This window comes from Hirundo rustica, chromosome 15 (genome assembly GCF_015227805.2).
Source record: "Hirundo rustica isolate bHirRus1 chromosome 15, bHirRus1.pri.v3, whole genome shotgun sequence".
Classification (NCBI taxonomy): domain Eukaryota; kingdom Metazoa; phylum Chordata; class Aves; order Passeriformes; family Hirundinidae; genus Hirundo; species Hirundo rustica.
This window is the reverse complement of record NC_053464.1, coordinates 7,043,262-7,057,692: the sequence shown is the minus strand read 5'-3', so window position 1 is coordinate 7,057,692 and position 14,431 is coordinate 7,043,262. Positions and strand designations below refer to the sequence as shown.

The following is a 14,431-nucleotide window of genomic DNA, read 5'->3' as shown; positions in this document are numbered from 1 at the left end:
GACACCTGAATGCAGATGTTTTCGAGGGCAGAGCAGCACAGCCACCCTAAACTCACGAGAAGACGTGGCTGAAGATGCCCCACAGCCGAGCACATTCCCAGCACACACCATAGGGAGGGGAAGAAGACACAGAAAAGGTCTAACTTAGGCTAGTATAGAACAAAAATAAACTAAACAAAAAGGAAAGGCTCTGAAAGAGACCTGACAGGAGGAGCTGTGGTGTCAGGGCAGGATAAGAGAGGAGGAGCACCAGGCAGGAGCACACCCTTGGGACACTGACCCAGCAGAAGCATCCTGGCTGCAATCTGTGCAGCACTGCTGACAGCTCAGTGCTACTCTTGCCTGTGCCCATGGTCATGTAGCCCACTAAGCCTCATTCCCAGAGGAAAAGGAACCTGTGCCTGGCCTGCTGCAGTATTTTGATAACTGTTTTCAGTAAAGACTGCTTAGAAGGAAATACTCACATTTTAGCAAAAAGATTGCAATTGGGTGGACAGTTTCCATGTGTGTGCAGGTGAGGGAAGTCTTTCAAAGGCCACTGAAATTTGCTTCTCCAAAGCTGCAAGATTTTCTCATTTATTGAGACATATCTTCACCATTGTTCTTTAAGAGTAGAGGTGTCACTCTGCAAAAGGCCATTAAAATGCAAAAATAGAACTAGGCCATCTTTATGCTGCACGTCAGGGTATGTGCAGGGACAGTATTGATCACAGAAATTACACATAAGAGGTTCTTAAAATAACATGAGGGGAGAGGCAGCAGCTCTCACAGTTGTCTTTTAAGTCTGGAGGTTCAAAATAAAATGGGATCATTATTGAAATGTGAAATAGGAATATTAAATTCCTGTTGATACAGGATTGCCTAATTATGGAAAGATTTTCTGTCCTCCTTTTCCTCCAGCCCCCTATTTATTTGGCACTTCCTTCAAAGGGATATTACATCATCAGTAGAGAAAATCAAATAATCTTAAGGCTCAAGTCACACTTTTGAATGATGCTTAAGATTATTTTTAATATTAAAATGAAATGGTAGCTTGTAATATTATATTAATTTCCTTAGAAAACGGCAATATAAACTCAAATAAAAAATACAGAGTAAGTCTCCTGCCCTAGTTAATGCCTCGGTGGTAATTCCAAAGGAGGAAATGGACAGGTATTTGTCCCCTGTTCCTCAGGACATGTTCTGAAATCCACAATTTTAGGTGCAAAAAAGAAAGTTTATTTTAAAATCAGTTTCTATTACTTCTTGTCTCCAGTGCCTAAGCATGAAATAGAGTTATTTTACGTCTTGCTGAAATGTCATCAGTGGCTGCATCAGGACACATTAGTGAGCAAACGAGAGTTCCAGCAGGGCGGTGGTGAGTGGTGAGCTCCCAGCAGGGCAGTGGTGAGTGGTGAGCTCCCAGCAGGGCAGTGGTGAGCTCCCAGCAGGGCAGTGGTGAGTGGTGAGCTCCCAGCAGGGCAGTGGTGAGTGGTGAGCTCCCTGCAGGGCAGTGGTGAGTGGTGAGCTCCCAGCAGGGCGGTGGTGAGTGGTGAGCTCCCTGCAGGGCAGTGGTGAGTGGTGAGCTCCCAGCAGGGCAGTGGTGAGCTCCCTGCAGGGCAGTGGTGAGCTCCCAGCAGGGCAGTGGTGAGTGGTGAGCTCCCTGCAGGGCAGTGGTGAGTGGTGAGCTCCCAGCAGGGCAGTGGTGAGCTCCCAGCAGGGCAGTGGTGAGCTCCCTGCAGGGCAGTGGTGAGCTCCCAGCAGGGCAGTGGTGAGTGGTGAGCTCCCAGCAGGGCAGTGGTGAGCTCCCAGCAGGGCAGTGGTGAGTGGTGAGCTCCCTGCAGGGCAGTGGTGAGTGGTGAGCTCCCTGCAGGGCAGTGGTGAGTGGTGAGCTCCCTGCAGGGCAGTGGTGAGTGGTGAGCTCCCTGCAGGGCAGTGGTGAGCTCCCAGCAGGGCAGTGGTGAGTGGTGAGCTCCCAGCAGGGCAGTGGTGAGCTCCCAGCAGGGCAGTGGTGAGTGGTGAGCTCCCAGCAGGGCAGTGGTGAGTGGTGAGCTCCCTGCAGGGCAGTGGTGAGTGGTGAGCTCCCAGCAGGGCAGTGGTGAGCTCCCTGCAGGGCAGTGGTGAGCTCCCAGCAGGGCAGTGGTGAGTGGTGAGCTCCCTGCAGGGCAGTGGTGAGTGGTGAGCTCCCAGCAGGGCAGTGGTGAGCTCCCAGCAGGGCAGTGGTGAGCTCCCTGCAGGGCAGTGGTGAGCTCCCAGCAGGGCAGTGGTGAGTGGTGAGCTCCCAGCAGGGCAGTGGTGAGCTCCCAGCAGGGCAGTGGTGAGTGGTGAGCTCCCAGCAGGGCAGTGGTGAGCTCCCTGCAGGGCAGTGGTGAGTGGTGAGCTCCCTGCAGGGCAGTGGTGAGTGGTGAGCTCCCTGCAGGGCAGTGGTGAGTGGTGAGCTCCCTGCAGGGCAGTGGTGAGCTCCCAGCAGGGCAGTGGTGAGTGGTGAGCTCCCAGCAGGGCAGTGGTGAGCTCCCTGCAGGGCAGTGGTGAGTGGTGAGCTCCCAGCAGGGCAGTGGTGAGCTCCCTGCAGGGCAGTGGTGAGTGGTGAGCTCCCAGCAGGGCAGTGGTGAGTGGTGAGCTCCCAGCAGGGCAGTGGTGAGCTCCCAGCAGGGCAGTGGTGAGCTCCCTGCAGGGCAGTGGTGAGCTCCCTGCAGGGCAGTGGTGAGCTCCCTGCGGGAGCCCTGCGCTGAGCAGCTGCACCCAGCAGCAGCGCTGGCCTGGAGGAGCAGGAGCCTGCTGCCCTGCGGGGCTGGGGCTGCTCTGGGGGGCACTGCCAGGCTCTGGGAACTCCAGACGTGAGGCAGACACCTCTCCGCACGGGGCCTTCATTACCACGTTCTGCAGCCACTGCGTTGGACGTGATTTACTTTAAAACCTGTGAGCTGGACACTGAGCAGCTCTGCATTTACTCACACAGGACACAGGCACTCTGCTTTGCTTGCAGTGTTAGATTTGAGGATTCACCTCAGTGGCCAAAAGCAAACGAGATGGGCCAAATCTCAGAGAGATGTTATGAATACATCGTTCCCCCAGCAAAGACTTCATTTTCTTTCTCAAAAGGAGTTATTTGTCTAATGCTCTCTTGCCTAATTATTTTCCCCTGAAACTCTTATGCAGATATTTGAATAAAACAACATTATGCAAATATAAAATAATTGAACTCTAGAAATTATTGCAATAACAATGTAGAACACATCACAGCTAAGCAGCTAAATGTTAGGATATCATTCTACATAAAGGGCCAATCCAGATTACTGTGGCTCACATAAATACCTGCTTAGATAAGGCTTGGCATTGATTAAAAGATAACCATATGTAGGGCTCCAAAATACTACTTAAAAAAAATTACTTACTTTTAGTTATTAGAAGTTAACATCTAAAAATGCAAAGAATCAAATGGTCCCTTTTGGACATGACATCACTCTTCACTTATAAAACCCAAAACTATTTCAAGAAACTAACACAAAATTACAACAGAAAACAGAGGAGGGCTCACACCTGAGGAAAAGAGGGGCAGGTTTGAAGAGCTGTTGGAAAAATGTTATTCTGTTTCTATTTGATGAAACAGAAGGATTCATCTGCACCCTGGGTAAAAGGACTTGGGCCCACCATGTGTCATTATCTTTGAGAATTCACCCAGTGCATGAAATTCTGTAAAACACTAAAAAACAAGGTGTGCTGTCAAGCCTTAGAACAGAACACAAAATAATTAAGTATTCATTTAATTCATGAATTAAGGGACAAGAGAAAGGAAGCGAGAAAGGAATAGAAATAGACATGGCCATGAATAACCACTAATGCAGATTTCTCAGGAATAAATGAAGCTCTACCTGAGCAATTCCTTTTCATGTCCATGTAACAGGCCCTTTGGATGGGGGAAGGCTGTAGCTATAAAAGAATCCTGATGTTTAATAGGCTTTCAGAAGCTGTTTCTAAAAGGTTGATGCAAAATTCAGAACTACTTTCAGAGAATAATCCCAAATGATTCCTATTTTTTAATGGAAGGATGCAGTGAATGGAGTGATTTCTGTAGTGACTTTATTCTGCCTCCAATATTTTCAGTAATGAGGAGGACAATGGGGCAGTGTACATATATACTTATTAAATTTGTGAACACCATCAAGCTGGAAGGTGTTTCAAATTTTGAAGTACAGAATTGGAATTCAAAAGACTGTAAAAGGCTGAAACATGCAGTGAAAAACAAGGTGCATTCCTATTAAATGTGTTTAAGAACAATCATTGTGAAGAACAATCTGACATAAAAGGATTTCTGGGCTTTAGGGGATTGAAGGCAAAAATGGATCAACACAACTCTGCTGATGCCAGAGAAGAAACTGTGTATTAGAGGGCATAATTAGGTAGACACCCTGCAAGATATGAGGTATATGAGAAGACATGAAATGTCAAACCTCAAGAAAGACGCGTTCAGAAAGGCTGGATTTCTGAAACCCCTAATCATTCTATGTGAGAAGAATTAAAAGACTCATTCTGTGGTGCCGAGACTTCAAAATACATAAAATGCTGCAGCACAAGGAATAGTCATCATCCTTTGAAAAGCCAGTCATTTGTATTTCCTGTGAGTCTGTGCAACAGGAGAACATGCAACCTACTTCATAAGCAATAAATTTTGTTCTCTGCTGTTTTAAAAGATAACAAATTATGACTATTTATCTGAGAACAGAACGCTAATTCTTCCCTGATCTTCTGTCTTTTTTCTCTGAGCTTTTGATTGCTTAACAGAGACTAACAACCTGACATTAACAAGACTGCACATGCAGGTTGGGAAAGGAGAGATACCTAGATGTTACAGCTTCACTGTAGTTCCTGACAGAATTTCCTCTTTAGAGAGATTCTGAAAGAATAAATTAAATATTGCCACAAAGTAAAAAGCACATTCTCCATTGCTGGGCCAGGTATGTCAGGACAGAAGATGCCACTGGGATGTGCTTCAGGTGAGATAAATATTGAAGCAAAGTATTTCTTAAGCCTCACATTAACCAGATGATTCATTAGAGAAATTGTCCTCCACCGTTGTTGGCTGAAAGGAAACAACAATGAGCAACTTCCTCCCTCTATTTTAACTCTTCCCTAAGTCTTACTCCTAATTGCTTTTGCCCTTGAATGATGTGAGAATCCTGCAGCGAATTTGTTACCCAAAAGCTACAGGCAAGGGACCGCTAACTTATTGCTTAGACAAAACAGTAAATAACAAAGGCATGGAGTTGGCTTCTATAATTTTATACTGTCTGGTCTTTCCCTTCTAAACTGTTACTACATGGTATATGGATAGGTAATGGGCAAATTCATGGGATGCCTGAAGCATGGAAATTTTTAATGTACTCAAACCGTTATAGTTAAAGAAAACAATAAACAAGGCATACAAATATTTAGAATAACATTATAACGACAGGCACATTCCCATTGTGTAAAAGTATATTAATTGCTGGAAAGAAAGTAATTTCATTGAAAGACAAAGCAGTCAAAACAACAGATCTGAGCAGGTTGGTACATCTCAGCAGATTCTTTATTTCTGGGGAGAGGCACAGGAGTGTTTGATTTGTAAAACAGCTGCTACCTTATGGGAAAGTATAAAGAACATTCTTCTGGGCAAAAAAAAATTCTGTTGTGTAAGTCAAATTTGCTGAATTTATCTTTTCTTACTTTGCATAGCTAAGGATATTTGTAGTGCTCAAAGTGTGTCTAACTGGCGGGTTTAATTAATTTCTCAACACTGCTACTTGAGGCAAAAGAAGATGAAGAAAACCAGAAACGTGGGTAGGAGTGAGAACGCAGCACTGCTCCCTGCCCTCCCACAACTCAAGCACTGGAAATTGATATGAAGGCAGAGTCCTGATATCTCCAGAGTTCATCTGCTTATTGCCTCCTTAGAGGTTATAATCCTCTGCTTGCGAAGCCACAATGGGTAGCTGTAGAGAAGATTACAATGTCATAAATCCTATCAGAGGATTATAAGTCTGTCAGGTTGTGAGTAATTATGATGGAAAAGCAAACCTCCAGAGGACATAAAAATAACCTTCATAAAAGGAGATCCAGTGCCACATAATAAAAGTCTATATGGAAAACCAACCTCAGACTGCAGCTCTTTTGCAAAGCAAGAGCCCAGAAAATATTACAAGGATGAGAGTGTGATGGCACAGCGTGGAGCCCAGGGGAAATGAAAAGCAGAAGAGAGAGGCTTCCAGCCAGTTCAGTCACAAGGCCAGTGATATTCCACTCCCACCCTCCTCGGATGGCAGTAAAACAGCCGACTGATTTCACAGAAACCAGCTCCTACACACTTGGAGTCTAACCAGAAACAAGGAGTCCAAACCTGAAACGTGATGAATGCCCCATCTCCTAAACCCCTGTGACCACAGAGAATTCAGCACCTCACAGCACCACAGACATCATCTAGAAGACAGTGGGAAACTTCAGTCTCCAGGTCTTGGTTTTTACTGATACGCAAAGATGCAGTTGTCTCTTTCCCCATTTGCAACCTGTCACAAAGAGTTCAAAAGAGCTCATGGGGATAAGATTAATTTATATCTATCTATCTATATAGATATATATATAATTCCCATAGATTTAAACATAAAGTGATAGCAACATCTTTAATAAGAAAAAGGGTCCTTTACAGGAACACCAAGTGTTCTTCCCTGGCTGGACACAGAGAGCAGTGGAGCCTCACTCCTCTTACGCCACACTGCTACTGATTTTCCTTCTTTTATATTTCAATTCCACTCCCACCCATTCACCCACCCCTTATATCATTATTAAAAAAAATACAATCTCTGAATTTCACATAGGTAAGTGCCTGAAGGACGTAAATAGAAAATTAAAGGGGTGGAAGGGGGAGGATTTGTATCGTAAAGTTAGTGATGGCCTCATCTTCACTTCAGATAAAATAGTCCGGATGAAGAGTCCATCTGGTTTGGAGTGTGCGTAGATACCATTGCCTTCATCTGACAGTGGCAGAGAATTCTGCAGCACTGGAAGCAAAGTTGGAAATTTTGACATTTAGAAACAGACATGAGGCATTGTTTGAGCAACAGCAGCGCTGTCGCTACACGGCTCACCGACACATCTCTGCAGTTCATCTCTCCTGCCAGAGGAAAATCTTCTCCTCCAAAGATAAGCACCAAAGGCAGAGCATCATGGCTTTCATGACCTGGCTCCTTGACCTTCTCTCCCATGTCCAGATGTGAGGCATTGTCTCTGAACATCAGCTCATGAATCTGCCTACCATAATTCTTTCTGTAACCTTGCTCATGGGTGTCTCAGATGAGATCACAGTGTCCAGAGCTGCTGTGCTGTCTCTCCTTTGGTGTCAGCCAGCACTGTGCTCCCTCACCAGCTGCTGCTGCACAGCCACTCTCAGCAGGGGTAGGTGTCCTTCACCTGCCTGTGCTCTGTGCTCCGGCACAGCCCCAGCACCACAGGGCCTGAGAGAGTGCAGTGCCTCCACTCTGACAGTGTAACTGGAGGTGTTCCTGCATCTCTTGCACCAGGGAGGAAAGCTCATCCTCAGAGATCCACTGAGGTTAGCTGTGTGTGAAGGACCACACAACCTTTACCATGGGAGACAGCAGCAGAGCAAGAGGTTAATTGTGCAGGAAGTGAATAAAAACCGTAAAGCATCAGAGGTCAGTGTGCTGAGAGACTCCTGCACTCAGCGGCACCACGGAGAATCCAACAAGATGGGACTGAGTCCTACAGAGACTGCTAGGACAGGGAGAGGCAGAAGTCAGTATGCTTGGTGACACGCATTTACACTGTAGACTGTCACTTCCATTAACAGAAACATTATTTTTGCTGGATGAAATGCCATCCCAATCATCTCAGATCTTTTCTGTGACTGTGATTAGTTGGGTAAGTTGTCTGTGTTATGAGATTGTTTTTGTGATATGGTGCAGAGACAGAACAGATCACTGACTAGCATAAATTGCCATGAAAAATATGTATTGTCTCAGAGCTATCACATTAAGGGACAAGACAATTACTCACATGACTTGTGCATCACTGATGAGAAAACAGAAAAGTCTGCAGATCTTAAGGGACAAAGATATATAGGGATGGCTTACAACAGCATTATATACAGAACAACTCGGCTCTGTGGATTACTGAGGGTAGAAGCTCATTCCAGAAGTTGCACTGCCAGGCCACGAATGTTGAGAAAAGGCAGCAGTAATGCTTGCATTGGAAAGACTGAAAGCAGCAAAATTATTATTTCAGAGGAGAGACAAATATTTGATAAGTAGTAAAAAAGCACTTAAAATAATGAACGATGAAGCTGGATTGTAAGCATCTGTTCTTGCAAAAATACAAAATCACTTAAACTGCAAGGCAGAGAAATTAAGATTAGATGAGAGCAATACTTTTCAGTTTAAGACTTGTACTAGACTGGAGAAAATGTTGCAGCAGAGTGCCATTAATTTGTTAAGTGCTGAAAAAAACATTTTTCAACTATGTGGAAATAAGGCCATGGATATTTGTAACAGCAAATACAAATGAAAAGGTTCAAGTTTGTAAGTTTTTTGGGCATAACCTGTTTTGCTGCTTGTGGGAACAACCCCTAGAGAAAGGGATAAGCACACACCTCTCAGAGACTTTTGCAAATGAGCACCAGGAGCTCCTGCAGCCTCCTGTCACACGTTTAGGGGTTGTTCAGCTGCAGGAACACACACATCAGGAGCGTCTGAATATGAACAAACAGGGCCCTGTCTCATGGGCTGACATCCTGGTTTTGATGCACCACCTTCTGCAGAGCAAACCCTTGCATGGGCTGGGTGTGAATAAGAATATCTTTTAAAATACAACATTTAATGCAAATCTGAAGAAAGGGATCGTAATGCCTACAAAAACACAAAATGCTAAAGTTATAAAGGTGTAAGAAAATGCACAAACACAAAACCTCTGTGGAGGTCACTTCAATTGCAGTGGGACAACCTACAGAGAGAAAAGAGCAAAGGCACAGGGCAAAGGCTGGAGTGTCACTCCAACAGGAGGTTCAGTCCTGGGTCCTGAATGGATAACAGTCTCATTATCCAGGAAGAAACAGAAAGGAATTACTTTATAGCCATAGCCAAGTTGTTGAAATCCTACAGTCTTCATCATATGTGGGATTTTTCAGAAACAGTACTTGCAGCTTCTCTTGCTGAAGCTTGTATGAAAATGAGTATGGATTCACAATGCTGGATGAGCTGGTCTTATAATTAAGTACATTACACTCAAGAACAAAGAGGCAAATATGCTTCTTATGTCAGTGTAGTTATGGATGGGAGAGGAGCAATTTTGTACTGATATTCTCTAATCACTCAGCTGTATCCTGTTTTCATAGCTGTTATTTTCAATTTTAGTTAGTTCAGAGCATATCTTTTTCTCCTGAGTATCTGAAAATGCTCAGCTATTGTGATATTTTGCCCTGAATTTTCTTTTTTTCCCCTTTGACTTCCCAGACTTCTTTTGTCTGTCTTGTTCTCATTTCTTTTGTATGTGTGTCTGCAGGTGGCTTTTATAGCAAAATCTCATTCTGCTTTCCTGGCCTCCCCCCACCCTCTCCTGTTTTGTTACTGCATTGCCTTTCTCATTTGTGCTTTTCCTGGTGCCTATAACCACTCATTTCCTAATAGATTCCATTCTGTGCCTATGGAGTTTGTTCATTTTCCCCGTCCTCAAGCACTGAATCATTGACTTCATTGTACAGAAAGGAATGAGTCCCCAGGCCACTCAGCAGAGCAGGTTTCACTCTCCTGTGGCTCAAGAGGAGGAGGGAAGTGGCTGAGCTCAAGGGATGCCCGTGGCAGGCTCTTGGCTCTGAAGCAGTGAACAAGCTCATTATTGCTGCAGCCTCCTCACAGCCCTTCATCTAACCTGGAGTCTCCCATAGCTCTGGCAGCTTTTTGACAAGATTAATCAAACTAGGTGGTCACACAACGTATCCTATAGAAAATGCAGAAATTAAACCACTCAGCTTTGAGGCTTCTGCCTTGCCTTACCCTGTTCACATATGGGACTGTGACTGGTTTTACATTGAGCTCTTATTTGTATTTAATACTTGCTGAATGAAGTGCATAAATCAGAATTAACACCATCTTAACTAGACTGCAGAATAATTACAGTGACCTATAACACTATTGCCATGTGATCCACACTAAACTAACTCCAAAATTCACAATCAGAGAGGAGTGCCAAAAAGCATTTTCACTTAAAAAATGCAGTAAACAGTTAATTGTAATAGCTTCAATTGCTGAGACTTAGGTCAAGGTAGTAAAGAGATAAGGTAATGATCAATATTTGCCAGCTACTGGGAATGTGACCAGAAGCCAATGTTCCAGACATTTCCAAAGGCTCACTGTTGGTGGTTGAGATATAAACCCCACTTTCTCTAGCTATAAACTGGTTTTTGTGCATCTTCCTTCTAGCTATTTTCTTCTCCATGTGTCTACCAGCAGCTTTTCTTTACCTAGAGGTCTTAAAGGAATTATAGCCAAAACCACTCCAGCATAAAAAGAACTTTTTCATTTTTCCTTTTTTCCCTGTCTCATTTTCTGCCCATCAGACATCTAGCTTGTGTGTGGTGAGCTTCAGCATATTTCAAACTCTTACTTTTGGGCTGGGGGCAGGAAGATAGAGAGCAAACCACAAACACTTCATCCACAATAACCCTCAAAGTCTCGGAAGGTTAGGGAACAGGCTGGCATTGCATGTCCTCGCTTCAGCAGGAAATAAGATAGGTTGGGAATATTGCAGGTTCTTTTCAATATCACCACTGCTAATCAGGTCTGATTATTCATGCTAGAAGCTGTGGCACAAACAGTTTTTTGAGTCTTTGTGAAGTTCATGCTCTCTGCTTTTAAAAAATAAATACATAACTTGGCAGGGGCACAGTGCAGCTGGTTGTATGGAATTCTGTGCTGGACAATACCAATGTCACATTGCCAAAAATAACCTGTGAGCACAGCCACAGCTTTCGGGTTAAAATTGTCCCCATTCAGTGAAGCAGCTACTTGCAAATACCAACCACAGAACATTTGGTTTATAAGTATAAAGGATTTCACTTGGCACAAAGGGTCACTGGTAAAGCTGGTAGGGATTTTTCTGGTTAAACTTTCTTCCAATATAAACCAATCCCTTGTATCACTAAATATTTTGAAGAATCCAAATGATTATTATTTCCTTCCTGAAATGTAGCACTTATTATTATTTTAAAATTCAAGGAAAAATTAAAATCTCAGATTTTGCACAAACATCTTGTGAAGTAGTTGTAGAGAAATGTCTTACTTCCTGAGAGAATTCCTATTCAGTATTGCTGAGACTGAAGGAGTGGCCAATCCCTTTTTTAGCTATAAATGTGGATTGTCTCAAGGTAGGGCAAGGCTGCTCAAAACCTCCCAGTTGCTCACAGCTTAATGGGCTCCTGCAGTGGTTGGACTGACACTGCCCATTGCCCACACTGCTGCAGAATTTACATGGCACCGTTGCTGCTTCAGTTATGAACATTTCCTAAGTAGTATCCAAATACAGGTGAATTTACTTACCCACATCGTCATGTTAACTACACCTGGAGAAAATGGCACAAGTGTCCAGTTTGCTCACTTATTTCTAGAAAACCAAAGGTAAGGAATCAGATCACACACTTTAGTGAGTCTGTGAACACGTGCAACATTCACCAGCATGGCCAGTTAAACTAAAATTTAGTTTGATTCAGATTTAGCCAGATGTATATATCAAGCTAAGATTTCTCTTGTAGGCCCTAGGAGTCCATTCTAATAGGAGCTTTTTTATGAACAGAAATCATTCTTCAATATGGCTAAATGCACTTTGCCAGAAGTGACCTTTTGCTTAATTCACTTGGTGCAAATGGCCAATTGAATGAGTTTCAATTTAAGCTGTGTCTTCTATGTGATGACAGTCTTGTGTAAGCATCTGGCTCGACTGAGGGGCTCTGTGCTAGTCAATGTGTCAGTGTAAGAATGACTGTCTTTAATTCGCTTGAAATTCATAATTTAGAAGAGCTCTGGGCTTTTAACAAGACAGGAGAGAAGTCAAAGAAGATCTAGAAATTGAAGACATATTTCTTTACATCTTTGTAAACACTCAGGGGAGCAAACCCCAGCACCATCAGTAACCCAGCTGAGAAGCGACAGAGTCTGTCGCTGAACAGCGGGACAAAGCCCAGGTTCACCTCATCCACCTCCCCCAGTGCCTTCCTGGGGTAACTTTCTCTGTGTTTAGAGAGATGACTGAGTAAGTAAGAAACACATACAGAAACCAGGCCTAGTTCACTACACCTTATTTGCATTGTTTTTACAAGTCTCTATGGCAGAAAGTCATTTCAGCAGTGAGTGTGGTGCTCATAATATTTTTAATGCAGTGAAATCATGCTGTTTTGACATAGTGAATAATAATTGCCACAAGGAAACTTCATAATGGTAGCATCCATGAAGTACTGATATAGGTCTTCTCAGAAGAAAAATTAATGACTGTAGGGTTAAAAGGCTGACACTTTCCTTAGAGTGAAGGTCCCACCCATGCTGGTACCTTCAGAGCTGACCTTCACTGCAATAGAGCTGTGCTGGTATTCCTACTCAAAGTGCACTCACAGACACAGGCAGAGGAGAGAGATATTTGGAAGGTAGGGATGGTTTGGAAAGAGTGGTCAGCTCTTCATTGGTTCAAACCATTCTCTTAAGAGGCTTTCCTGAGCTGTACTCTAGAGATGGAATGGGAATGGTAGAGGATTGCAGAAACCTCTGCTCTAAGAGTCACTCAGTTACCTCAGACATGCCAGTACTAGAACTGAACAGAAACAAACTGAGAACTTTTACTTACTACAAAATAACAAGTCCTTAAAATAACAACGGTTTCTGTGAAATTGTCCACTTAACCAACTTAGCCTTTCAAGATAAATGATCAAAAAAGATTCAAAAGGTGTTCCAATAGTTTTGGGGGAATTCTGAAACAGAAAAGTTTCTCATTTTCAAGTATTCCTTACTTAGAACAAGTAGCAGCAAGAAGAATCATCCTTTTATTAAATGACAGCACTGGTAGCATTTTTGTCCCATTACCTCAGGGTCCCCTCCCAACTTAGGCACAGGTGTATGGGATGGCCAGAGCCTTGCATGGGCAGTGGCAGCCCCAGTGAGAACAGCAGAGGCTGCAGTAGGCACCAGAGAGAAGGAAGGAGTTAAAAAACACCTTTGGTTTCTTTTCTCTCCCAGCAGTAAATCTGTTAACTGACTTCAGAGCTCCTGCTCATTAATGAGCTGTGGAAAGCCAGGTGGCTCAATTCCCTTAAAATCCTGGCAAACTGCAGGGATATTTGGCTCCTGCCAGATCCTGTGGGCACTTGGAGGATGGTCCAATCCATCCATCACAATAAACTGCCTTTCCCATAACTGACCAGCTTTCTGTCTACATGATCTCTACACTGTGCTTGATTCCGTGGGAGTTACTGTATTGCCACCAAGACAGCACCATGCAGTAGAAAAATGTGCTTGTCTGTGATTGCAGAAGCCATGAAAAGGTTCTAGAATTGCCAATCAGCTCCAAATTTCTCAAAATACATAGCCTGGAGAAAGACTCAGCAAAAAAGATACACTGACCATGCTAAAAATCTGTTGAAATTTAGTTTTGCAAATTGAGTGCATTATACAAATATGATCAAATGTTTTTGAGTCTGGAACTGAACACTAGAAAAAACAGATAAATTTGATATTAGAAAGAAATTATACAGGCTGTAATCTCTACTATAAAGGAACAAATCAATTTCAGAAAGGATATAGGGTGGCATAAAGCTGTGCATAAGCAGTGATTAGCTCCTGTTTTTATGCATGTCTGCTACAGAAAACAGGATCTTGGTATGATATTACAATACCCCATGCCAGGGGAGAGGAGAAAACATAAGGACAAAGTGTGTGCTTTGAAGAAATCACCTAATGATAGTCATGAAGCAAAAAAGCACATTTTACACTGTGATGTTTGTCTACAGAACACAACACAATGCTGTGCAAATAACGAAGCTGCTCCTGGTTTTAAAAGCAGTGTAACTGTGAATTTGCAGCAGTCTGAGCCAATTTAAATGAGTTTGGCTCTTTTAGTGCAGAGAACCACTCCACTGCCCTGTATTCAGTCTAACTTGGAACAAACTCCATGTTTTGCTTTGTATCTTAATGCTGCAGCAAATTCAGTATTGTTGGTGTTCAATTGTTTTGAAAACCTATTTTTTAGTTCAAAAATCTTTTTCTACAAAAATTATTGTGTGTTGCTATAATTATGTCAGCTTTTAATCATACCATTAACTGTTCAAACTACAGGTCTGCTGTACTCAAACTCCCACTTTGTAATGAATACTGTTTTTTGCATTAAATCTCAGGATGTGTTCTGTCTAATCTCAATAATGATGTGAAAA

The 14,431-nt window shown here is 43.2% G+C and overlaps 1 protein-coding gene across 2 annotated transcripts in view; it reads left to right on the top strand.

The window, feature by feature from the left end:
• The window catches only part of SHISA9 (shisa family member 9), a 178,737-nt gene that overhangs the window by 144,125 nt on the left and 20,181 nt on the right, over positions 1–14,431 (top strand). The window lies entirely within an intron of this gene.